Source organism: Anser cygnoides, chromosome 6 (genome assembly GCF_040182565.1).
Source record: "Anser cygnoides isolate HZ-2024a breed goose chromosome 6, Taihu_goose_T2T_genome, whole genome shotgun sequence".
NCBI lineage: Eukaryota > Metazoa > Chordata > Aves > Anseriformes > Anatidae > Anser > Anser cygnoides.
Window position 1 is genome coordinate 38,122,501 of NC_089878.1, and position 22,500 is coordinate 38,145,000.

The 22,500-nt window shown below is 40.4% G+C and overlaps 1 protein-coding gene across 43 annotated transcripts in view; it reads right to left on the reverse strand.

The window, feature by feature from the left end:
• Positions 1 to 22,500, reverse strand: part of GTDC1 (glycosyltransferase like domain containing 1) — a 298,807-nt gene that overhangs the window by 154,298 nt on the left and 122,009 nt on the right. The window lies entirely within an intron of this gene.

Here is a 22,500-nt window from a genome sequence, read left to right on the forward strand (position 1 = left end):
CTGTTAGCAAAAAGAAGAGAAAAATCTATATATAGTGTTCAGGCTGGATTTCAGTCTTACCCGGCAAATTTTTTAATTAATATTAAGTGAAAAGACAAAACAATGGCTGGCATTTTACATCTATCCAAGCAACAACTCCACTCAGTAACTGACACATTTCACGTGCATGTTAGTGAACGTGGTACCAGTGAAATATTCACTGGCTGGGAATCCAAAGGTCTCCACTGAACCACAGTGCCGCTAACAGCACGTGCATTAGCAAGGAGAACAAAACTACCTCCTTACTAAAATAAAACGAAGCAAACATCTCTGGGAAGTGAAATGGCAATGCTGCTTCCTAAGCCAGTAAACTCCTGGCATTTTTTGCCAGGACTACAGCTAAGCTTGCTAACAAATGCCAAATGTAGGGGTGTTTGATATAATGAGTCTTGTCTATGGTTCAGGCTGACACCAGCAAGTTCCTTCACCAAAGGTAAGTGAAAGATAACATAGAAAGACTATTTGTCGTCTAATAACATGGGCCAAACATGTATCTGTGGCATGGAAGTGGGTTTTCATCCAGCGATCCTCACCTGATTTCCATAATGATAATCTAAAAAAGATTAATCAAAAAAAAAAAAAAAAAAACCTAGGAGGAAAGAATTTAGCTTTCATCCCTTCTCAGGGAGAAAGCAATCACCCTCACGTTTTTTTTTCCAGGTGTGAGCAATGAACACTGCAGGTGGGGAAACTGAGGCTGAGCTGTTCGTGACTTTCCCAAGATAGCACAGAGACCATCAAACACTCTCGTGCCTGGTGTTCAGGCAAGCCTTTTGCACATGCTGCAGAAAACCCTTCCAACAGCAGGACTCATCTGCACACAGCTATATTCAGGCCACTGAACTAATTTTTGTAATATATAAACAGCATTTTATGCAGATCAAGTTTCATTATTTGATTTAAAGTAGGAATGGATGAATGACAGTCCTGGCTCAGGAAACACTCAAGTGAAGCTCCTCCGTTCGAACATGACTCTTCTGAGTTAACACAAAGAGGACTACATGCACTGCCACCATGGGATCCTCACTCTAAATGTCTGCACCTCAAGCTAATTTACCCAAATATTATTTACTTACATGCTTTTCAGTGTGATTATGGTTCTTCCAGATAAGTAGAGACATTTAAATTTTGCGTTTCGTTGTAATTTCCAAATGTTTACACACTATAGCCTGTTTATTGAACTGTTTACTAAAGCGAACACTTGCTCCACTTTATCAACCTCCTCCACAGTTCTTCAGAGTTTTGCTACATCCCAGGAAGAGCTCATTTCTGGGCTGTGAACAAGCTGCTTCCACTGCTCTGTCAAAAACAAATATCCTTAAATGCTGGAATCACCCATCCTACCCTGCACTGGAGCACCTTCACACACAAGCAGACCCTTTTCCTTTGAAGTTACTACCAAAATACAAACACACACACACTGTATGAGCTTTACCACAGTTGTACTTGACTAATTGCTCTGAGGATTTTTCTTTGAGACCCTTAAATCCCCTTTCCTAAATCAGAAAGCTGCGTAACTATTCCATGCAATGTGCACTCCTTGATTCAGGTTGCTGTCCCTTGCCATATTATTTCTGTGTTTATCTACACTAAGCTGCGTTTTCAAGTCACTGACCAAATCACCTACGAGATCCACCTTTCTCTCACTGCTCGCCGTTACTCAGTGGAGCTGCTCTGTAGATGCAATCAAGCAGCTCAGTCATATTCAGTCATTTCACCCAAATCCACCACGTAGGCTACAAACAAGACAAGATCCCAAATGAGCCTGAGTTGAACAATTCCCATCTCAGTGCATTAGCCACCCTCAGACTCCCAAACTTTCATTACTTTTGAAGCCTGTATTCCTGCGTATCTGGCTACTCAGTATGTAGATGGTCTTAAAAGCTAAGTAAGCACTGGAGATTTCACCTCCACTCAGGAACCGAAGCTCACGTGGACCAGCACGGATCCCTCTGGCCATCACCAAGCACAGACCAGGCTCATGCTCTGAACTACATTTTGTAGGGCTGATACAAGTTAGGTGACAGCAGGTGAAGCAGAAGTAGGTTAAGGCATTTGCCCTAAACCCCCAAGCTAAATGAAGAGTACCGGTTTTACCAAATCAAATTTAACTAACAGATTTTGAAAAATTGTTGCTGTAAGAAGAATTACTCGATGCATTAAAGGTCGGATTTCCTAGGTATGCTGTATCTCTGTGTTTAACCTCCCAACCAATCACCCCCTCCATGCGCCACTCCTGTATCTGAACAGGTTTTTTCCTTAGTTTTCAGTCCTCATAAATCTGATCTGTCATGGCAGAGTTTCTAATAATATTAGATAAAACTTCACCGATTTCTCTCTGGAATACACTATTTAATATCCTTTATTTAAGACATGTGTGTGCAATCAATTCTGTTGTATTTACTTGTATTACACACACAGTATTCATCATCTTGACAATTTTAAAAAGTTTTAGAACACCATTTCACTTAACAGTTTAAAAAAAAAAAGATTTATTTGATGGTTAACTTTGGAACAAGTTATCTGCATTAACTTCCATTGTTTTGGCATAAAGTAGTTCTGTATATTTTACTAACAACAGTGGAGACATGATAAAGGATGTAGGCAGAGAGCCATAAACTGCTCTTGCTGCAAGCCACAGTGTTCGTGTACAAGCATTAATTTTTTGGACTTTGATTGGAAGACGTCTCTGCGTTCAGCCACTTGGATTTTACTAAATACAACAATGTATAAAATGTTGTACCTGAATATAACAATTTTAACTGCAGAAAGACCACTGTAAATCATACGTAGTATAAACTTGTCCACATGATTGGAATAATATAATGGATACCGTAGTCCCTAACCACTAGCTAATGTTCTTTATGACACTTAAATAAATGACCTGAAAATAAAATAGTAACAACATGAAGTCTTCTAAACCTGTTTATGTGCCTTTCCCAAAAGCATGCTAGAGAAAGACAATGTATAGTTAACACATTTTTTGTGTTTACATTTTCTCCAGAGCATTTTTGCTCCAGCTATTCTCCTTTTCCTCTTCCAAATTTACATTAATTCTTCTTTTCTGTCACCTTCCAGCCAAAATCATCTCTCCATCCAGTACCTGCCCAGATCTTAATCAGTGATGAACATCAAGAGTGTGCAGGATTTCTACATCACCACCCAGCTCGGAATCTCAAAGTCTTCTATAATTTGGGGAAAAAAAAAAAAAAAAAGGTGCTCCAGTGTTTTTTTTTGGAGCCAGTATCTGCTCCCACAGAGATTATCACTGTTTCTGAAATCTCTGTCCAAATTTCAGAAAATACAGAGAGGCAGAGCTGGTGTGGGAGGCTGCTGGGTGCGGAGCAGATGTAGGCTTCAGAAGGAAGTTAGCGAGGTACAGCAGCAGAGAGGTAGCATTTAGATACCAGGAAAGATGCACCATTTTGCTCAACCCTAGTTACAACACGACCTAATCACGGAAGAAAAATGCCATCGGATTCTGTTTTCAATATGGGAGATGGATTTTACTTTCATTGTTAACCTTAGGTTGTGAAATCTCTTACATATGGAACTTTCCAAAAAAAAAAAAATTCACCAAGCATACAAATATTAACACTTTGAACAGATCCTGCAAGGTACTTTCCTTTATATTTAAGCAATGTGGAAAATGTTTTACTTTTATGTATTATTCATACATTTAAACACCAACAGTTCAGAACAAACAGCGGAAGACTTAAATTTCTAATTTTAGTATTATGACTTTTATTTATTCAGATTCCTTAGAATTTCTGATACATTCAACAGACAATTTTAAAACTTTACGAAGACTGTAAAGAGCAAGCCTTGAAAACTTTCACTTTTTGCATAATGGATTAGAAGTTTAGCTAAAAAGATGGCTCACAAATGAACTTACTAAAGTTCAGAGATGATAAAAATGCCATACGCTGAAAGTCAGAGCTTCAATCTGAATATTTGCCATTTTGAACAGCAGATTTTTTTCAACTCCCCAATCCGTACATACAACACTAATTTTCTTTTCATTTATCCCATGAAACCCCACTCTGAGGAAACCTGTCCTTTTACTCAGAGCAGCCGTGCAGTTCCCTTGGCTCTTTTTTAACACGTTGACACGTTACATTGTGCGTGTTTATTCGCAGCACTTTATCTGCCCCAATGAAAAAAAATTACAGGAATTGGTTTATTTTTGTGGCACTGAGCTCCATTTCATTAACAACAACAACAAGAAGAATGGAAGGGCAATGAAGTCACTGAGAGAAGAACAGAAACCACATCAGAAGTCTAACTGGAGTGCTGGTTTAGGTTGGATGGACAAGTTTAGGGTGCTGAATGCTGGTTTCAATAGTTGCTCTCAATAAGCAGGAATAGTTTGTAAGAATGGATATAAGCTAAAAAAAGAATTTTAATTCTCCAAAATTGGCAATTCTGTAACTTCATTCACATACGCAAGCAAAGTTAAAGATAGTTCTGGAAGTGCTGTGGAGGTTTTTCTTTTAATTAAATGGTAATTAAAAGGTTTAAAAATAATAAAAGTAGACAAGTGGAGACAAGCACTTCTGCAATTCTTGTGGTCTTCCAGAACATAAGCAAAACTGCTCTCCAAAAGCCAAATGAAAGAGGGTTGCTTGCAATGCCAAATAGCCCCAGTCAGATATGTTAGAAACCTTCCCCAGGCCTTGGAGCTGCAAATCCATTTCGGAGCTGCCGTGCTCCCTTTGTCACTGATGCACAGTCACAGCATAACTTACAATTTAACAAACTCACTGTCTGAGAATTTCCTTTGTCTTTCTTTAAACATGATAACAACTGTCTCTCTGGTAACCGTAATATTTTTAGTTGAATTTATGTGGCCTCAAACACCACAGAGGTTCGTGCAGAGCTCATAGGAGGCTACTACCTGGAGTCCATTTGGCTTTTAATTGTTGCAATGGACGCTCGCTTTTGTCATTTGTTTTGACTGCAATAACTGGCAAATCCTACTTCTGCCCTTTCTTACTTTCTGCTTCCCTGATTTTATCCTGTTCCCATTCTGAATTTGTCCCCACAATTACTACAAATGAGTGCGAAACTACACAGCCATGCACACGTGTCAGTGGCCAAGCACTGTACAAACGCCACAGCTATGTGGACATTTCTGAGCTTTCGGAAAAGTCAGAATGTTCTCCACACTGTTTAAGGAAAAGTCAATGCTCATGAAAGCTGCTGTTTCGTGGCCAAACTGGAACAGATAGCAACTACATTAGTACATACTTGGGTTTTATACTTTATGTTACAAATCACCTGATAGCAGTAAAACTCATTTGTTAGTATTTACCTACTTCTGAAAAGACTGCAGCATTTTTTTTAGGAGTTGGCCTTGAAGATCCTTGTGGGTTCCTTCGGACTTGGATATTCGATGGCTTCTATGAAATGACAAAACTGGTACACCAGTCTTTGGGAATTTTTTCTTTGATTTTTTTTCCCCTATATAGACACTCTCACATTTTGCTCTGCAGTAAGAAAGAATTGTTGAGTGTGGGGTCAGGTGTCCCAGAGCTGTGTTACAGTTCAAAGCTAAAAGCTTGAAAGGAGATTCCCAATTTTTAGAGAATTTTATATTAAGGTTTGCTGAAGTTGCCACATACTTTCTGGGATCTAATTTCACTTTCTGATCTTCAGCAATGCTTGTAATTCTTCATTCAGAAGAGGAAGGAGATTACTTGTCAGCAGTAATCTCTAACACAGATAATGCCATATAAATATTAGGGGCTTATAAGCATGGACAAGGATTAGGAGTAAAGAGAGAGAACAGAAAGAAAACGGAACAGAGCCAAGATTAAGCACTGGGAAGGGCAAGGCAAAAGAAAATACAAGGTCTGTGGCTGAGCTTGTCTTCCTGCAGCTGAACATGTATTTTCCTGGGTAGAATAAGTAGGGTTTATGTGGAGTGCCAGCAGCACCTCCCTGTTTGTGAGGTTCAAGGTACAGAAGTATGGAAATACCTGCGATGTGATCATTTCCTCATCATTATCTTCTCTCAACTGCCTTCCCCATGACACAAGAAATACAGAACAGACCCAGGAACAGCTTCCAGCCTCCTCCTCACAGCCCATCCAGTTCCGGCAGGTTGCGCAGGGCTGCATCCAGTCAAGTTTTTGACTGTCATCAAGGCCAAAGATGAAGATTTCACGTTCAGACATTAACAACGTGGGAGAGAGCTAAAGCTGCCAGCAGCAGAACATCTTCCTTTGTAATGTTTGCATCCTGGCCAGAGAGAGAGAAAATGAGGTGTATAATCCATACAAGAGCGCACACCAGGAGAGGTAAATCATGAGGTCTGACTTCCTTCTGACAAATCATCCAAAATTATTGCTGTTTTGGCAACAAATCGGCTGAATGCAACAGCCCTCGTTGCTGTGGTGGTGCACCTGGTTGGCAGCGGGCTGCGGAGCTGCTCTCAGAGAAGCGAGGCTGGGTCCAGGACAGCCGGTGGTGGCTCTTTGATTCATGTGGAGACGCGGTCCTTTGGAGTGGGGAGGGAAGGTGGGACAGGCAGGAGAGGAAAGATCTCGGCACAGTAAAAGAGAAAACAGCGTAATTCTCAGATCCCTCAAACCTTTACTTCATCCTATGTTTCTAAATGGTTTCTGAGCAAAATACCTCAGGACCTAGTACTCGTGTTTGACACTGCTGGGAAATTCCCCTTTTGCTTAGTATTCAAATTCAACATTCAACAACATCTTAATTGCATTAGATCAGCAAAACCAATCAGACGTTGATCACTCTGCACTTTAATACTGGAAGAGAGACTCTGGACCCACTGAAGTCACAGGCAAAGCTCTCTCTGAGTTCAGGACAGACAAATTTGGCCCTAAACTTCTGAATTCACATCCTCAGTTCCCCAAAATCCTTTAAAACTAAACACAAGAACCTATGCAGAGCTGTAATTTCTAAGCACACCATTCTCAACAAATGAAGTGGTGATAATTTAAAAACTCCTCGGGAAGACGGCAATGGACTACAATACACATTTTATAACAGATAAAAATAACACTTTTTTTTTTTGCAAAAGATACAAAAACAAGTTTTACTTCATTGTTTTGTTTGTTTGGTTTTTAAGTAATTTTAAGTAAGCATTGTGACTGTGTAGATCTGTTACATCGCCACTGCAAGGTGACAGATACACTTTTGGAGCCCTGAGTCACCTCAATAACAAAAATTTCAAAGTGACAGAAATTTTGCAGTTCTGGACTTAAGTTCTGCTTCTGTAAAAGTTCAAAAGAATGAATTACACTACAGAAAAAAAAGTTAAGCTTCTGAGAATTGCAAGGTTTTTAAGGTTCTTTAGGATCCTAAAGGATTGGTCATGTTTATTACTGCTTGCTTAAATAGGAAAAAGAAAACAGCTCAGCTCCTGAGCGCTTATTTAGAAAATGCAAATTTCACATATAGCTCCAAACAATACACTATGTCTTCCTGCTAAACAGAACTCAAAATGGGTGTTTGAAAACTGATATCACACCTTAAATCATCTAGCCTTTTCTTTTTTTTTTTTCCTTTTTTTAATTTAAAATAATACCAGGATCCTGTAGCATGTAATTTCCTGTTTTGTGGCAATCCTTCTAATCAGGACATATAGAATGGATGTCCCCTTTAACCAGGCTGTTTTGCAACATACGCAATGCAGAAGGGAGTGCTATCATAACACTTCAATAGTTAAGTGACTTTATGAGAAAAATACTTCCAAATGTTTCCTAAAACCTTCCAAACCGCACCAAAGAACATTATCGTAATATTATGTTTCCCTATGGCCTCCAATATTTAAGCTTGCTATTCTCGAAATGATACTTGGATGAAAAATATGAGTTTATGTAATGTATAAATTGTTCCTAAAAGAAAAGTTGCCTTTAAAATTACTCTGTATAGATGTCAGATATTTTGCATTTTCAATAGCCATTCCGTATTAATTGAACAAATAGTATTCCAGCGCTTTGGGCTGCACACGGATAGTCTGTATCTTAAAACTGAACAGTCACTTCGTGATCTTATTCATAGCAAATACTGAAAACAATAACTGTCCTAACCGATTACATATCAAGTTACGCTTAATAGATATCCATATTTCTTGCACAGTATACATAATCCATATAAACTGTATACCATATATCAATAACATATTCCAGTGAATCCAGCATCAAAGAGTTCGTTTATAGTAGGTTTTCATTTGACTCAGGGTTGTAATGTTCTGTGCAAGCATAAGCTAACCATTTCAGCGATTTTGCCAGCAAGCTGCTTTTTGGCAGATTATTGGCAGTACATATTGGCAACAAACTAGTGCAACTAAGCCCTTCTTATAACTTACAGGTAAATAATGATTTTAATAAATTTATGTAAAATGTTCCACTTGCTCACATCTGGTTTTGATAGTTCACTCAACTGTGCAAATGCAAACTTCTGTGCGTTTCTCAGGAAAACACATATTTCACCTTAATTATTTAACACTTTCTCGGGTACCCTAAGAAATAAATAGGCAATGAAACCTACTTTCACTTGAAGGCTTAACTGAAGTAAACTTTATCTTAGAAGCTAACAAAATTAATTAAAAATAATTTTATGCACACAGAAGCTTAAAACATTTTGTTATGAATACATTCACTCACATCAGAAGAAAAACACAGGGCTATTGTACAGCTATCTCAGCCACGGGGCATTAAAATCATAAGGTCCAGTCACTTGCCTGTGGTCCATGCGGTAAAACAAAGCCTGCATTTGAAAATATGTTACTGTATTGGATATATTTGCACTTTTTTTGCACTACAACTTAAGTTTAAATGCATATGCATTTGTATCACAGCTAGGCTACGTGGTTTGCAGGAAGCCCTGAGTTTTAATCCCAGTTTTGCCAGCGTCTCATTGTTCAAATACCAAAAGTCTCTCTCCATCTCTAGACCAAGAACGGCAGCAGCTTGCTGCTTTACAAAGGCGCTCTGCCTCAGGAAAATAAAGTTTTTGTCAGAAAGCTCTACAAATGTCATTACTACCAGTAGCAGTGTCATTAAAGGAAGAAATACAAGCCCTGGACTCTCTTTCTCTGGTGTAGGTCAGGATGCTGCTGATGCCCATTTAAGACAGGTGAGGTTCTGCCCTTGCAGACCCAGGGAGCAGAAAGTCCTGCTATCATCGGGGGCTCCGCAGGGAGCCTGCTCTGCCAAATTCCTGGAAAATGCACGTGGCCCATCACCTGTATCAATGAAGGCTGCAAAGCAAGAAGAGGAACCTCTGGATGGAAATAGGAGAAAACTCTATCAGCACAACCAGCACTGTTACATTTCTAGGGTGTGAGCTGGCAGAGTGATGGGCACGGTGACATTACCTGCGTGAGGACAACGGGAACGACAGTGCCTACCCTGCGAGGAGGCAACGGCTTGTGAACAACAGCTTGAGCTACCACGGCCCGCCAGCAGGACGTGGCCATCCTGGACGTTACTACATTAAATATGAACAAACAAGCCAACCAAAACAACAAGACACAAAACAATGGAGATGTAAAGAGCTCAACCCCAACTGTTCAACCCAATGCTTGGCTTCTACATCTCTGAAAACCGTTCGCATGGAGACACCCCAAAGGATCATGGAGAGGAGTTCTCTCGCAATGCCAGTCCGAGGTTTCTACTGCAATAGGCCTATAGCGAAAGAAAGGCCAGCAAACTAGAACGTAAATGCAAATGGCAAAATGAAAAGAAGAGCTCTTAATTAAGCCAAAGATAATTTTCTTCAGTTCTCTGCTCCTTCAATGTCCAAGCCGTCACCTTGGATGCTGGTTCCTCTACTCCATGCTTTGCCTGCTGATAACCAACACCAGCCAACCCCATGCTCCTCATGCCCTTCAACCCCAAGTGCCTGGCAGCTCCACATCCAGTCTGTGGGACATGTCACCGTAATTAAGGGGAGCAACGCAATTCAAAAGGTTTTACATAGCGAACGTACACATCTATTCTGCTTGCGGATACGTTTCAAAGTTTTATTTAGTAATTATTTTAAATAGGGCCCGATGATTAAGCATTAGGTTTTATTTGTGCCCAACACAGCTTAGAATTTGCTTGCAGTTTTTTAACATTTATTCATTTATGGGAGTCAGCAGTTTAGGATTTTGTAAGGCTTGGCAACATGGTTAAAGCCCAGTGAATTCTTGCTGAGATCTATTGGACGAGCTGGTAAAACTCTCTGTTGCTATAGTGGACTTGCTTTTAATTTGATCTGTTTCAAGGATTCGGTATCCTTCCAGCACGTTATAAACCTAAGGGCATATATTTGTATTGTTTAAAGGCAGGAAATTCTGTGAACTGAAATGAGAACATATCCCTTTTGCCTTTATGGACTTTTGTTATTTTCTCTTCCTTTTGGGGCTTTGGAAACAAAACCAGTGAAAGCTGAAATTTTGAACAATAGCAAATTACTTTCAAGGAAAAAAAAAAGTAAAATACTAAGTATATTTTTATAGCTTTAGTCATATACTTTGTATATATGTAAATCGGACGTAGCCAGGCATCAGAGCAGGCCCTCTACTTGGAGCAGGCCCTTAGACTGCAATAGGCTCATACTGTTTTTGTCATAAAATACCATGGACTTTGCTGTTTTACTTTATTATTATTCCTTTACTACCTTGTATTAACTTGTACCCCACTGACTTCATGACAGAGCAGATTTGTTTCATGGTAACCACAGAAGCAGGGCAATCACATTTTTACTGTGAGCAGAAAAAACTAATAATCTCTGTAACTCTTCCACTTTGAGTCCTTGTCCAAAGAGTCCCACGCCCTCCTGCAGCTGATGCAGGAGGTAGGTCTGGAAGCACAGCGTGCCAGGACTATTTACACCGTGCAGACATCTGAAACGAGGACCGCTGAGATGAACAGAGAGTCATGTTCCACTGAAATTACGAGTTGGACAGAGACGGCCTCTCAGACAATTACAGCAGCAAACTTTGTCCCAGTGGTTCTGTACTAATTAGCAGCGGGACTGGAGGCAGAGCAGCTGCATTAGCACGGATACCTGATCTCCGCAGGATGTATTATTCCCAGTTGGGCACTGCACGAAAATGTCCACACTGCTTTTGGTACTCAGACTAGCTTAGTTAGAACAGAGTAAGCATCCTTATTACGCACAATAAATTGTACCATGCTATATTGTAAGAACACAGCTGAATTTTCTAGCACTGAACAAGCTACCACACATCAGCTGAGCCAGGGTTGCGGCTCTCAGGAATATTCCTATCTGGTGGCAGCCTTCGGAGACCCAGCCAAGGCTGCAGCAAAGCTTCCTGCAGGAAGGCTCACGTGCGACAACCTCAACTGCAGCAGTTTCAGCGAGAGCCTGAACATTTACCCAGCACTTACCCAGCGGTGTTCCTTGCATACAGCGAGCAACGAGCTGACTGTTTCTATCTAATAAGCTTAATAGCTAAATATAAATTACAGTGGGATATAAGGCTTGAGAGAGACATTCGACACCCAAGATATTGCTTGGCCGCTGGATCTCTCCTAGCTAGTGTTTCTTCAGACTCGCTAATCCCTCTTCCTGGACAGCAGCAATTATGACATTGGTGAACTGCAGGACTTCGGTTTATTTGCTTTCATTTGGCACAGAGCTTCGTGCCCATCTCATCTACGCTTGGAGGTTACAACAACTGAAGCCGGGATCACCACGAGACACCATCAATCACCACAATAAACACAACTCAGCTGTTTCTTTGCACTCAAAGCCTATGGCGGAGAAAAATCTTAATAAGAGATTTAAAAGAGCATGAAGAAGCAGCTTCACTGAAACAAGTGCTTGCAATAATGTCTCCTAAAGAAATGCTACTGACTAACAACCCCAGGGAATAAATAGCTGAAAGGTATTCACATTCATCTGTGGTTTATATGTCCTGTAGATCTCTACATAATAGCAAAGGGGATCTTTACCTACCTGTTGTAACACTGCTATGGTCCCCTGCAGAGATGGGCATTGATCCCCACCCCAGACACCCAGGGCACATTGCCTTCCTGCTGGAAAAAGGGGTTCTGAGACCTAGCACCTGTCATAACTTCACTTACCCCAACTATTATTTATTCTTGGAGTCACTTAACCATACTGTCTCTCAGTGCAGACTAATCTAACATTTTTGTCCAAGTGGTCAAAGAACCAGTAATATTAGATTTTGAACTGCAACAGCACACTAATGTTTACATCCCATATCCAACATACACACACACGGCCCACAGTAAGCTACTCGGTGCAGGTTCTTGGATCTTCTGCAAATGCAATTAAAGATTCTCAGGACAAAAATTACAGCTAAACTCACGAACTACACAAAACATGTCTGACACTCCATTTAGCAAAAGTCATGCTAAATTAGAAGGCCCAGCTAAAAAAGCAGATGCTCCGCTTGCTAAGTTGTAGTTGCAAACAGAATTTTTTCTGCTAACATCAAAAGAACAAGGTGTTCATATAAATGGCATTTTATTTTGATCCTATTATTCTATATGAGCTAGAGGAGAGATCAAAGGAAAAAGTACCCAGGTTTCACTATTAACACTTAACATAGCTCCAGTCAGAAAATCCTTTCCAGATTGCTAGTGCAATTTAAAGCACAGCACATTTTTGTTGTTCTGTTGGGTAATATACCTGAAGGCACTGTTTTGATTCCCTGACCACCTTTTTCATTGTGGAAAATTGCTTCTGATATATGTATTTTAAATTATTATTATTTTTTTTTATGATAGCAATCCCCAGCCTCCCCAGGCCTGGGGACTACAGGGTTTCGGGTCCTACCCGCTGTCAGAGGGAGGCAGGCTGCCCCGAAGTACCGACACCGCATTACCGACGGCGTACAATGGCCAGGAAATTCAATCCCGTCAACGTCAAACGCTGAAGGCTGGTGCAGCCCCTGCCAATGGCAGTTCCACTGGAAGCAAAGCATACCAGCTTCAGTTGAGTATGTAAACAAACCTAATGGCCCTTTAAAATATGTTAAAGTTCCTCCTGATAGCTGGCAAGAATAAATGAGCTTTAATATTTTGTATTGCTTGTGATGACATTATCCAGGAGTAGCGCTATTCGTTAATAGTTGTTGCCTCTCTTAGAGCCCAGTGACGCTGCATAAAGAACAAATAATTATATTTTGTGTTTCTTACAAAGCCGGAGTACACTAACAAATTTTAACGTTCACGCTTTCTTTGAATATAAGTTTTGCATTGATGATTCAGTAACTTACGGTAAAAGTTTAGGAATATCACTTCCAGTGAATTCCCTTGGCCTACAGCGACTGCAGAAATCTGTTAATAAGCAGGTACAGCTTTTTGGACTACCTTTGGAAAAATCAGCAATCTAGCATTCATAAAAAAAAAAAAGAAGGGCATACGTCCTTCTTCCCTGCCTCTCCTCCCCCTTCCTAGTCGCTATTAAAACATTCATGTTACAAAGTCGTTCCAAAGTTTATTGTAAATGCCAAAAAGTGGGCACTGATCCCACACGAGCTGGCTCGGTTATGGCCCACCATCTTGAACATATTCATTTTATCCAACTCAGTGCCAGGAGCTTTTTTTTTTTTCTTTTTTTCTTTTTTTTTTGACTTAACTTTTCCCTAATAACAGTAGATTGCGCATACACGAGGAGATAGCAAGTCGTGATTCTGGGAACTCGCACAGCGAACGCTAAACACATGCAGGTGAGTGGTGGCCTAGACTGAACATTACAATTACGGGTTAAACGAGACAAAATGTTTCATGCACAGTCAGAATATGTTCATATTACACATAGCAGCCAGCTGGCTATAAATCCAAGAAGTAAGCTGGAAATCTTTAGAGTTTAAATGGATGAATACAGATATAAGTGGAAGAACAGCGGTTTGTCGCCATATGAATGGCTCTTGACTGAAAAGAGTGGATCGCTTTTACGATGGTTTTCCAAAAGAGCAACCGTGTTGAGAAGAAATTAAGAGTAAGTGTGATGACTGGAATGTTCCACATATTTATGTTTTCTGTTCTGTTTTGAGACATTGAAGTCCTAGTCTGTGCCTCTGAACAATTATAACATGGCTTTAAATACAGGTGCTTTTAGTGAACTTTAAAGTTCTTTAGTAAGACCTCTGCAGCTGATGAGCCATAAACAGGATTACTCCGTTAATTTATTTCAGATTCAAATTACAAGGAGATGAGCTGAAAGAAGCTATGAACCATTTTTCTTGCCATATTTCCACCTCTAAGTGATGTATGCAGTCTTCTCTTCTCTAGGTCTATGGATCACTGAACCCACGGCCAGCACTCCTATCTGTGCACAAACCCACCAGACCACCTCGATGCTGCTAAACCAGCACCTTCCTGCCAACCCCAAAGGATGCAAGAGGCACGTCTAAGGTGTTTGTTCTTCTACAGACAAAAAAATATCCTTTGAATTTTTCAATAATGGATGAACCTGAATGACTTTGTCGCACATTTCAGGCTCATACCAAGGTAAATGTTTGTTGTTTCTCCATCCAACGCAGATGTAACTCCTTCTTGAACCCAAAAGCAGAGCCCAGACTCTTGCAAGTGCCTCTTACCAAGCACACTTTAAAGATACAAAGGAACTTCACATGGGTGAACTATGCTTATATTCATTTATGTCACATATACGTAACAAAGACATTAAAAATAATATTTCTTGGTGGTTAAAAGTAGCTATAAGCTCATGGTTTTGGTGTAATCACAGTTGATGGAACCAGATGGAAACTGTAGGAAAACTGATAACAAGTTTGCTCCCCAAAACTTTTCTCCTGTGTCTCTGAACTGACTGAATGGGAACTGAGAGGGAAAGAACAAAGATTTGCTGTTCTTTACAGTCACGCAATGAAAGTGTAGGTTAAATACAGGAAGTATTTGCAGATTTCAGATATTTTGGAGACCTTTGTTGCTTTTTCCTTGCATTGAGATCTAATCTCAGCCCCAGCAAAGAGCTGGGCTTTCATGTTCTGCAGTCCTCCACTAATTGAAAACCCAACCCACTTTGACACATGCCAAAGCAGACTCAAGATGCAGATTTTAAGTTTGGCTTTTTGTAGGCATTTATTCATGCTAATGTATTAAGAAAAAAATGTTTCACCAAGAAAAGAGGCTTAAAATGATATTGCTGAATAAGTTAATTTAAATACATTACAGTTTGTGTGTTCACAACAAAACATGCCTACAAACCAGAAAGATACAGCTGTAACTAAGAAGTTTGGACAGACAACATTTCTTCTGTCCCCTTGTGTTCGACATCAAATATGTCACAGTAATGATCTTTAAGCCCCATGTATAAAAAACAGCAAGACCTTTTTTTTTTAAAAAAAAAAATCTGATACTAAGTATGTATATACTTCCAACTCACTGAAGTTATCATCAATAACCACTGGAATATTTTTAGGTCTTTCAGACAGAAGGGTCATGTTCTCCCTACAATTTTGAACAAGTAAGAAAATGTGTTTGCTTGTTGAGCTTCAATCAAACTTCAATTTTGGATTATTTGTCTGAAGTCAGAATTCTTAAAATAAGCACTTTTTTTATAGAACCAATTTCTGGAAAAAAACACCATCCCCAGTTGGAGGATAATCAGCTATTCTAATACAACTGGCTTTGATTTAGAGGTAAGGTACACAGTCATATACAAAAGGACTGTATGATTAATCCAAGAGGTGTTCTACCAGCACCCACATTAATAAATTTAAACACTAGGCTAACATTTTGTTTGTGTTATGCTGCTGTACTACCTTTGGTTCGCAGACTTTTTTTTTTAATTTTTATTTTTTATTTTTATTTTTTTTTACTTATATCAACATTTCACCTATGTACATCTTTCCCTGGTGTCTCTATTACCCAGATATCCTCCCCTTCCTCTCCAAATCAAATGTCTCCTTACTTAAGGAAGCCACTGCATCCTAGATATATTAGATATTCATCTTTTACTGTGCTCTTCCTATGCATACAGAAGGCATATTGCATCAGTCATGTGAAGTGCTGAGCACTTTCTTAACACACTGGCTAAAAAGGGGTTTGAGCACGCTCAGCATGTTGCAGAAGGGTTTTTAGCACAATGGGCAACCCAAATACCAAATTTGCCAATAACAGCAATACTTGGCATTGCAAAAATTCCTGAATATGAACTGAAAAATGTTTGACTGCTAGATACTCAGAAGTATTACATGCAAAAACTGCGTTAGGGAAATTTCCAGCTCTCACAAGAGCGTTCAGTTAATTTTTGATGGATCATCTGTACATTTAGGTGCTTTCTGGAAGCACTTTTCTCCTTTCTGTTTATTGTCCTTTGTGAAGAAAATAGGAGATGAAACTCCAGTTTGGTGAGCGAGCACCAACAAGGGCTCTGCTCCCCCCATTGCCAGACAGGGAGCAACGTGCACGGTTCCCTGGCTGATGTCACTCTGATATCACTTACCTGTAATGGGATCAGGTCCCTGTGCACCAGCACCACACAGGCCATTAACATGACCCATTTCATCAGGACTGCGTGGTTGGCATCACTGCACGGGATCATACAAGGCAGTAGGAACCACCATGGCCGGGCTCTGCAGTAAGTGACAGTCCTCACATTTCAACTCCTTTTTTTTTTCAGCTCATCATCACCATTCTTCATGCAAACTTGTGGTGTTTTTTTTTTCTCCCCTATATGCCTCTCCTTAAAATATTCCTTCACTTTACTTGTTCAGAGCCCAGCAATGACTGATTAAAAAGATAAATCCTGCAATGTTAGACATCGAAGGTAAAATTGGTAATTATTTTGCACTGAAAGTCTGAAAACAACTTCAATCAGCACATACAGAAAGGTCTGCCTTTGTCTAGAAACATATTTCCTTAACAATTTTTGACCAATTTCCTTCAGTGAGAATGACCAACTTACAATTTTCGGTGTCTACGAGGACCTTATTTCATGAATTTGTATAAATGGCAGAAAAGTATATATAAGTGTTTAAAAAGCAGCCAGGAGTACATGCAACAGTCTTTGTGGAAATAGTGCAGTTAGATTTAAAATACCAAACACTCAAATTACTTCTGACATTCGGTCTGAGTTGCTTTAGAATTTGCACCTATGACCAATAAAAGAAAAAAAAAATGCTGGTTCTGAAGGAGACTGATTATTTCCTTTGCAATATGTTACCACAGAGCAGTTATTCTCTCTTTCTACCAGATCTGACAGCCATTCAAATGCGCTGGTTTTGCTGCACACTAAACCAGAAATATGATCTCTGCTTGGAAACTCCTCTCAAAAACATTTTCTTCTGTCAATTCTCAGTAACTGCATACAATAACAAGCGTGACTATTGAACTTTTAAAGTATCAATGTTCAGTCATCTTCCTGAGTTTACATATTGCAGCTGTAGGGTTCAAATCAGGAATCAAATTCTGAAAGGCTCTGATCTCTCCCCTTAGTTTAGATGCTTATCGTAACCTTTTGTGATATTTAATTGGCACTGCTTTTCTCCTCCTTCGTTTCCAAATGGATGATTCACAGGCTCGGTCTTCCAGGAACCAACCACTTCAGCTATTCTCTGCACTTCCTTCAGCTCTTCCTTAACCACAGCCAGCCCTCTGCTTGACCCCACCTTTAATACATGTACGACTGGAGAGCCTCAGCTAACACACACATTATGCCTTCTGAGAAAAGAATGACTAAGTGACACCCAAACCCCAGAATTATGACAGCAAGCTTTCCAACCCTTCCGCAGCCACTGCCTCGCTAGGCGGTTACAGGGAAGAAGAGTCACTGCTGAAGATGGAACTACCAGATTTCTTCACTTTGTTTCAATAATCGTGTAAATTGCATTCTAGTGCTCTACACAGGATATTAATCACAGATTAATGCAAAACTCGACAGGTATAAACTAGATCAGCATCCCAGCACTTCACTCAAAGAGAGAAACAGCTCACCAGCCAGACGTCCTTCTCCACCTACTACATTCTGACTTCTTCCCCTACCTCTTCTGTGATGCCTGCACATCTCGTGTCACCTCCCAGCTTCAACATACACACACAAAGTCTCAGTGGTGCTGAGGTCAGCTGGTACCACTTGCACTAAGGTTATACACATGCATTCAACTACCTTCTTGAAAAAGCAACTTCTGGAATCACTGGGCCCACATTTCTATGAATTACTTTGAATACAATGCTGAGATAAATATAAATCAATGTATATAAATACGTTATATATAAATACATACAGGCCGCCCAGGGAAGTGGTGGAGTCCCCATCCCTGGAGGTTATTTAAGAGATGTGGGGATGTGGCACTGAGGGACATGGTTTAGGGACGGGACTCACTCAAGTCAGGTTGGTGGTTGGACTTGAAGATCTTGAAGGTCTTTTCCAACTTAAATGATTCTGTGATCAGGAAACACTTTTTTACTATGCAGGTAACTGAGCACTGGTTGGGCTCAAATACTGTGGAGTCTCCATCCCTGGAGATATTCAAGAGCTGTCTGGACATGGCCCTGGGTAACTAGCTCTTGGAGGCCCTGCTTGAGCATGGAAGTTGGACAAGGTGACCTCCAGATGTCTCTTCCAACCTCAGTGGGAGGAGACACTGTCAAAATCCAGGCTGAAGTCAAACTAAGTGACACCCACTGCTCTCCCCTCATTGACAAATCAGCCAGGTTGGTCAGACATGATTTACCCTTGAAAATTTGCTCCCCTTCAGGCGCCCCAAGGAATATGTTACAACAGGACTCACATCATGATGTTCCAGGGACCAAAGGGAGGCCGACCAACCTGCTGTTCTCAAGCTTGAACTGGATATCAGCCAGTTCTCTCAGGACTTTCAGAAGCATCTCTTTAGGTCCCATGGGTCTGTATGGGTCAAGTTCTCTCAAATCATCCTTTATTTGATCCTTATCTCTGCTGCAGTTTTCCTCCTTGAACCCTTCCACTAAGCACAAAGGCTTGGAAGACCTGGCTGGTGATAACTAAGACAAAAAGTCGTTGACTTCCTCAGCCTCACCTGCTTCAACTGCCACTAAGCCATCCACCCCATCCAGCAGGCGGTCCGTGGGCCCACGTTTTCAGACAATGGTAGAAACTATTTTTGCTGTCTTCATTTCCCAGAAAGACTGCCTCGACGTGTTCAACTTTTCCCTGATCACCCAAGCAGATGAGAAGCAGCGTTTAATTTTGTTACACACGCATCAGATGGTCAAATGAAGTGAGCATTAACAACCAAGGTTTGCGGGGGAAAAAATATAGATTTTGTTTTAGAAGCAGAAAGGGGAGGCTGAAGAAAATGCCCACCTCTCAGAAGTCACTGAGCATCTGGACAGTGATAAACTCTACCTTCACTCGAGAAGAAACATAGAAAAGAGCTTCATATGATCTCAGACGCAGACTGAGGGTCACATCAGGACACAGAAGGAAGCAACAGATGACTGAGATGGCTATTTTGAAAAGGTCTGCAGTTCTCCAATGCTAAATTTATACTCAGATGCTTAGAGTGAAAAGTGTAACGACTTCCTCAGTTAAAATCATCAGGGGAAAAAAAAGCAATGAACAAATGGAAATCTGGAGTCTGGGAGTCAACATGAATATAAAATTTTCTGAATCAGCACACAAATGAACAGGGCTGAAGTACAACACAAGGAAAAAGCAGATGAGACCCAAAACAGAGCACCTGTAAATTACCGTATCTTATTCTTCCAGCAGCACCTGCCCTCAAACCACCTGTGACACAGGAGCCTGTCCAGAATATACCCAGGTAAGGGATTCCTAGACAACATAAGCTTCAAACAATGCCTTCTGTCAAACAGTTATCTCAACCACCCTACCCTCTGAGATGACACGCTTGTCATACACATCATTCATTGCTTCCGGATAAGACCACTGCATTACAAATCATCTCGGTGTAAAAAACATCTCCCGCTGAAACCCGCGATGCAGGCAGCGTGCAAGCAGCCGGCCCTCCTAGCATGAAATGCCGTGGTCATGCCGCTCCTCTGCTCCTGCTCACCCTACCAACATGACACTGTCTGCAGCTTCTGGTACCTTACTCTCGGTGGACTGGTCTCATATAGGGGGACCAACTATTCTCAGCATAGCTTTCCTTCAGAAGAAGTAGAACGGTTTATTTCAGAAGCTCGGACTTTATCTATGCATATCTACACATACACACATGGAGACTTCCTGAGCAGGAAATTCCTACGGTAACGACAACTTCCAACCTTAACATTTTCAGATCATAATGCAAAACTATTTAAACTATTTACTGTTTTCTCATGAAATACTTTTTTAAAACGTAAGTTACCTTTTTTCCTACACGCTAAAGTCATTAGAAAAAAACAAACACAGCAAAAAAACCCACAGCTACTTCAGCGGCCTTGAACAGATTTTCATGGAGATGTGGGGAAACACCATGATGATAAAATAAAACCAGCAACAAGAAAAAGACAGTCTGTTTTCTGAAGTTGTTCAAGAGCAGAAAACAACAAGGCCGTGACTCCTAAGCTTTTAGCTCCATTCTGTCACAAATGGCAGAAGTAACTCCTGGGTGTGCATCACTTTGAAGTGCCACCATTAAGCACCTCTGGCCTCCTGGCTATGCCAGACGCACGCATCCTCCTGGCTGCAGCTCTGTAATTTCCAGTGAATGCTGCTTTCAGCAGCCCCTTGACTCCTCTGTGCAAAATAGTTGGTTATTTTGCCCTGTTGCCAAGAGCTGTGGTACCTGATCTGCTCTGTGGCTTCTTCCTTTTACTGTAGCACAACCAACAGCAACAATTAAAAAAATATTTTGTTTTACAAAGCAACTCACCAAAAAAATCCTGTCTTTTCTAAAAATACGTCTCCTAGGTGTAGTGTTTACAAGGAGTAACAGAATATGCCATTTTTAAAATCTGGGGAATGCAGCCCTTCCTTACTCAAAATAGTTCCCGAATTATTTGCCATTAGTTATCCATTACAACTCAGAACTTGTGTCTAACTTGGAATTTCAGACTTTAGTACATTTACTCTGAGTTTTATAGTACACTAAACTGTTTAATTGCTTTTTACAGGAAGTGATACAGAATTATTTGTAGATTCAGTAATGGAACCAGTGAGCCAACGATCTTCCATTTCTGAAGTTCCCCAGCTCCCATGAAATAATAAAAATACATCAAGACAGCAGCGGAAAAGCAAGTGGACAGTTCTCTGCAGCGCCTCCATAATAAACAATATAACCGCGATACTTCACCAGAATGTTCAAAAAGTAAATTGAATGGCAGCGTGATTGCAGTGGTTCCAGTTATGTTAATTAGGCTGAATTCATGGTTCATTGATGCTGCAATTATGCTGCAAAGAAATGCTGCAAGCATGCTATCTCATCCTCCTGCAGCCTGCTGAGTGTGCTGCCATTATTCTTCTTGTGGCAAGAAGACTTTCTAAGGAGATACGGAGTAGGAGTCGCATTTATACTTACACCACAGCGGTTATGAAGGCGCACTTAGACAACTGCATTCGGATACTTTCTTCTCTCCCCGATTTAATAGGAAAAATAGCTCTCCAAATCCACTGGCCATTTTTTAAGCAGGCTTTACTCTGCCAATCTGCATACTAAGCATAGAAATTATAAGCCTTATTAGCCCCATTTCAAACGCGGGGTAAGGAAAAGTGGTGAAGAGAGTTGCCCAAAGTTACGTACTTCACCAGGGGGAAGAGAACCCCAACGTTTCCTCCCTTCTTTTACTGACATGTCCTGATTGACCACTGTGGGCTGGCCATAATAAAGGAAAACTGCTGTGATAGATGGTTTAAACAAGGGGGACGTTTATTTCCAGTGTTTCCCTTTACCAAGGGCTCCAGCCAAAGCTGGTGGGAAGGATGTCTTCGGTGACTCGTTCAACCGTGCAAGGTTCTGCCAGGGTGTCAGAAATTTGATTTCTCAAATCTTCAGAAAATTCAGATTACATCCAACCAAATCAAACAAATGATGACTTTATGATATGAGGAAGCAATCAAACCAACAATGTTTTGAAGTTTTGAAATTAAGATTCTTTAATATATTGATAGATTTAGTCCAGGAAAATTGAACGTAGTGCTTAATTCAGCAGTGTCAGACCTCCAGCATTATTCTCTATATGTTTCTTTAGTCTCCAACAATTTTTTGGTAATAGAAGTTTTTGTTGCCTGTTCCCTGGCAGTAATAGGTGAAGAAGGCATTCACAATATCAAATGAATGAATAAGTAAGTCACATCAGGTCTAAAGAAGAACACTTAAAATTGTATACACCAGTCCCCTATATTTACACGCACGTCCCACAATGGCATCAGTGAGGCATTCTGTGAAATAAAGGACAAAAGGGCATTATATTCTCAAATTACTGAAAGAAGACACACAATGAACTGAATATGCTGCAATGGAAGGGAAATACTTTAACATGGCAGCAACTCATTCTCTAAATGGCTAAGGTCTACTTGCCCTACAACACAAGTTTTTGAAGCTTTTCAGTTTTT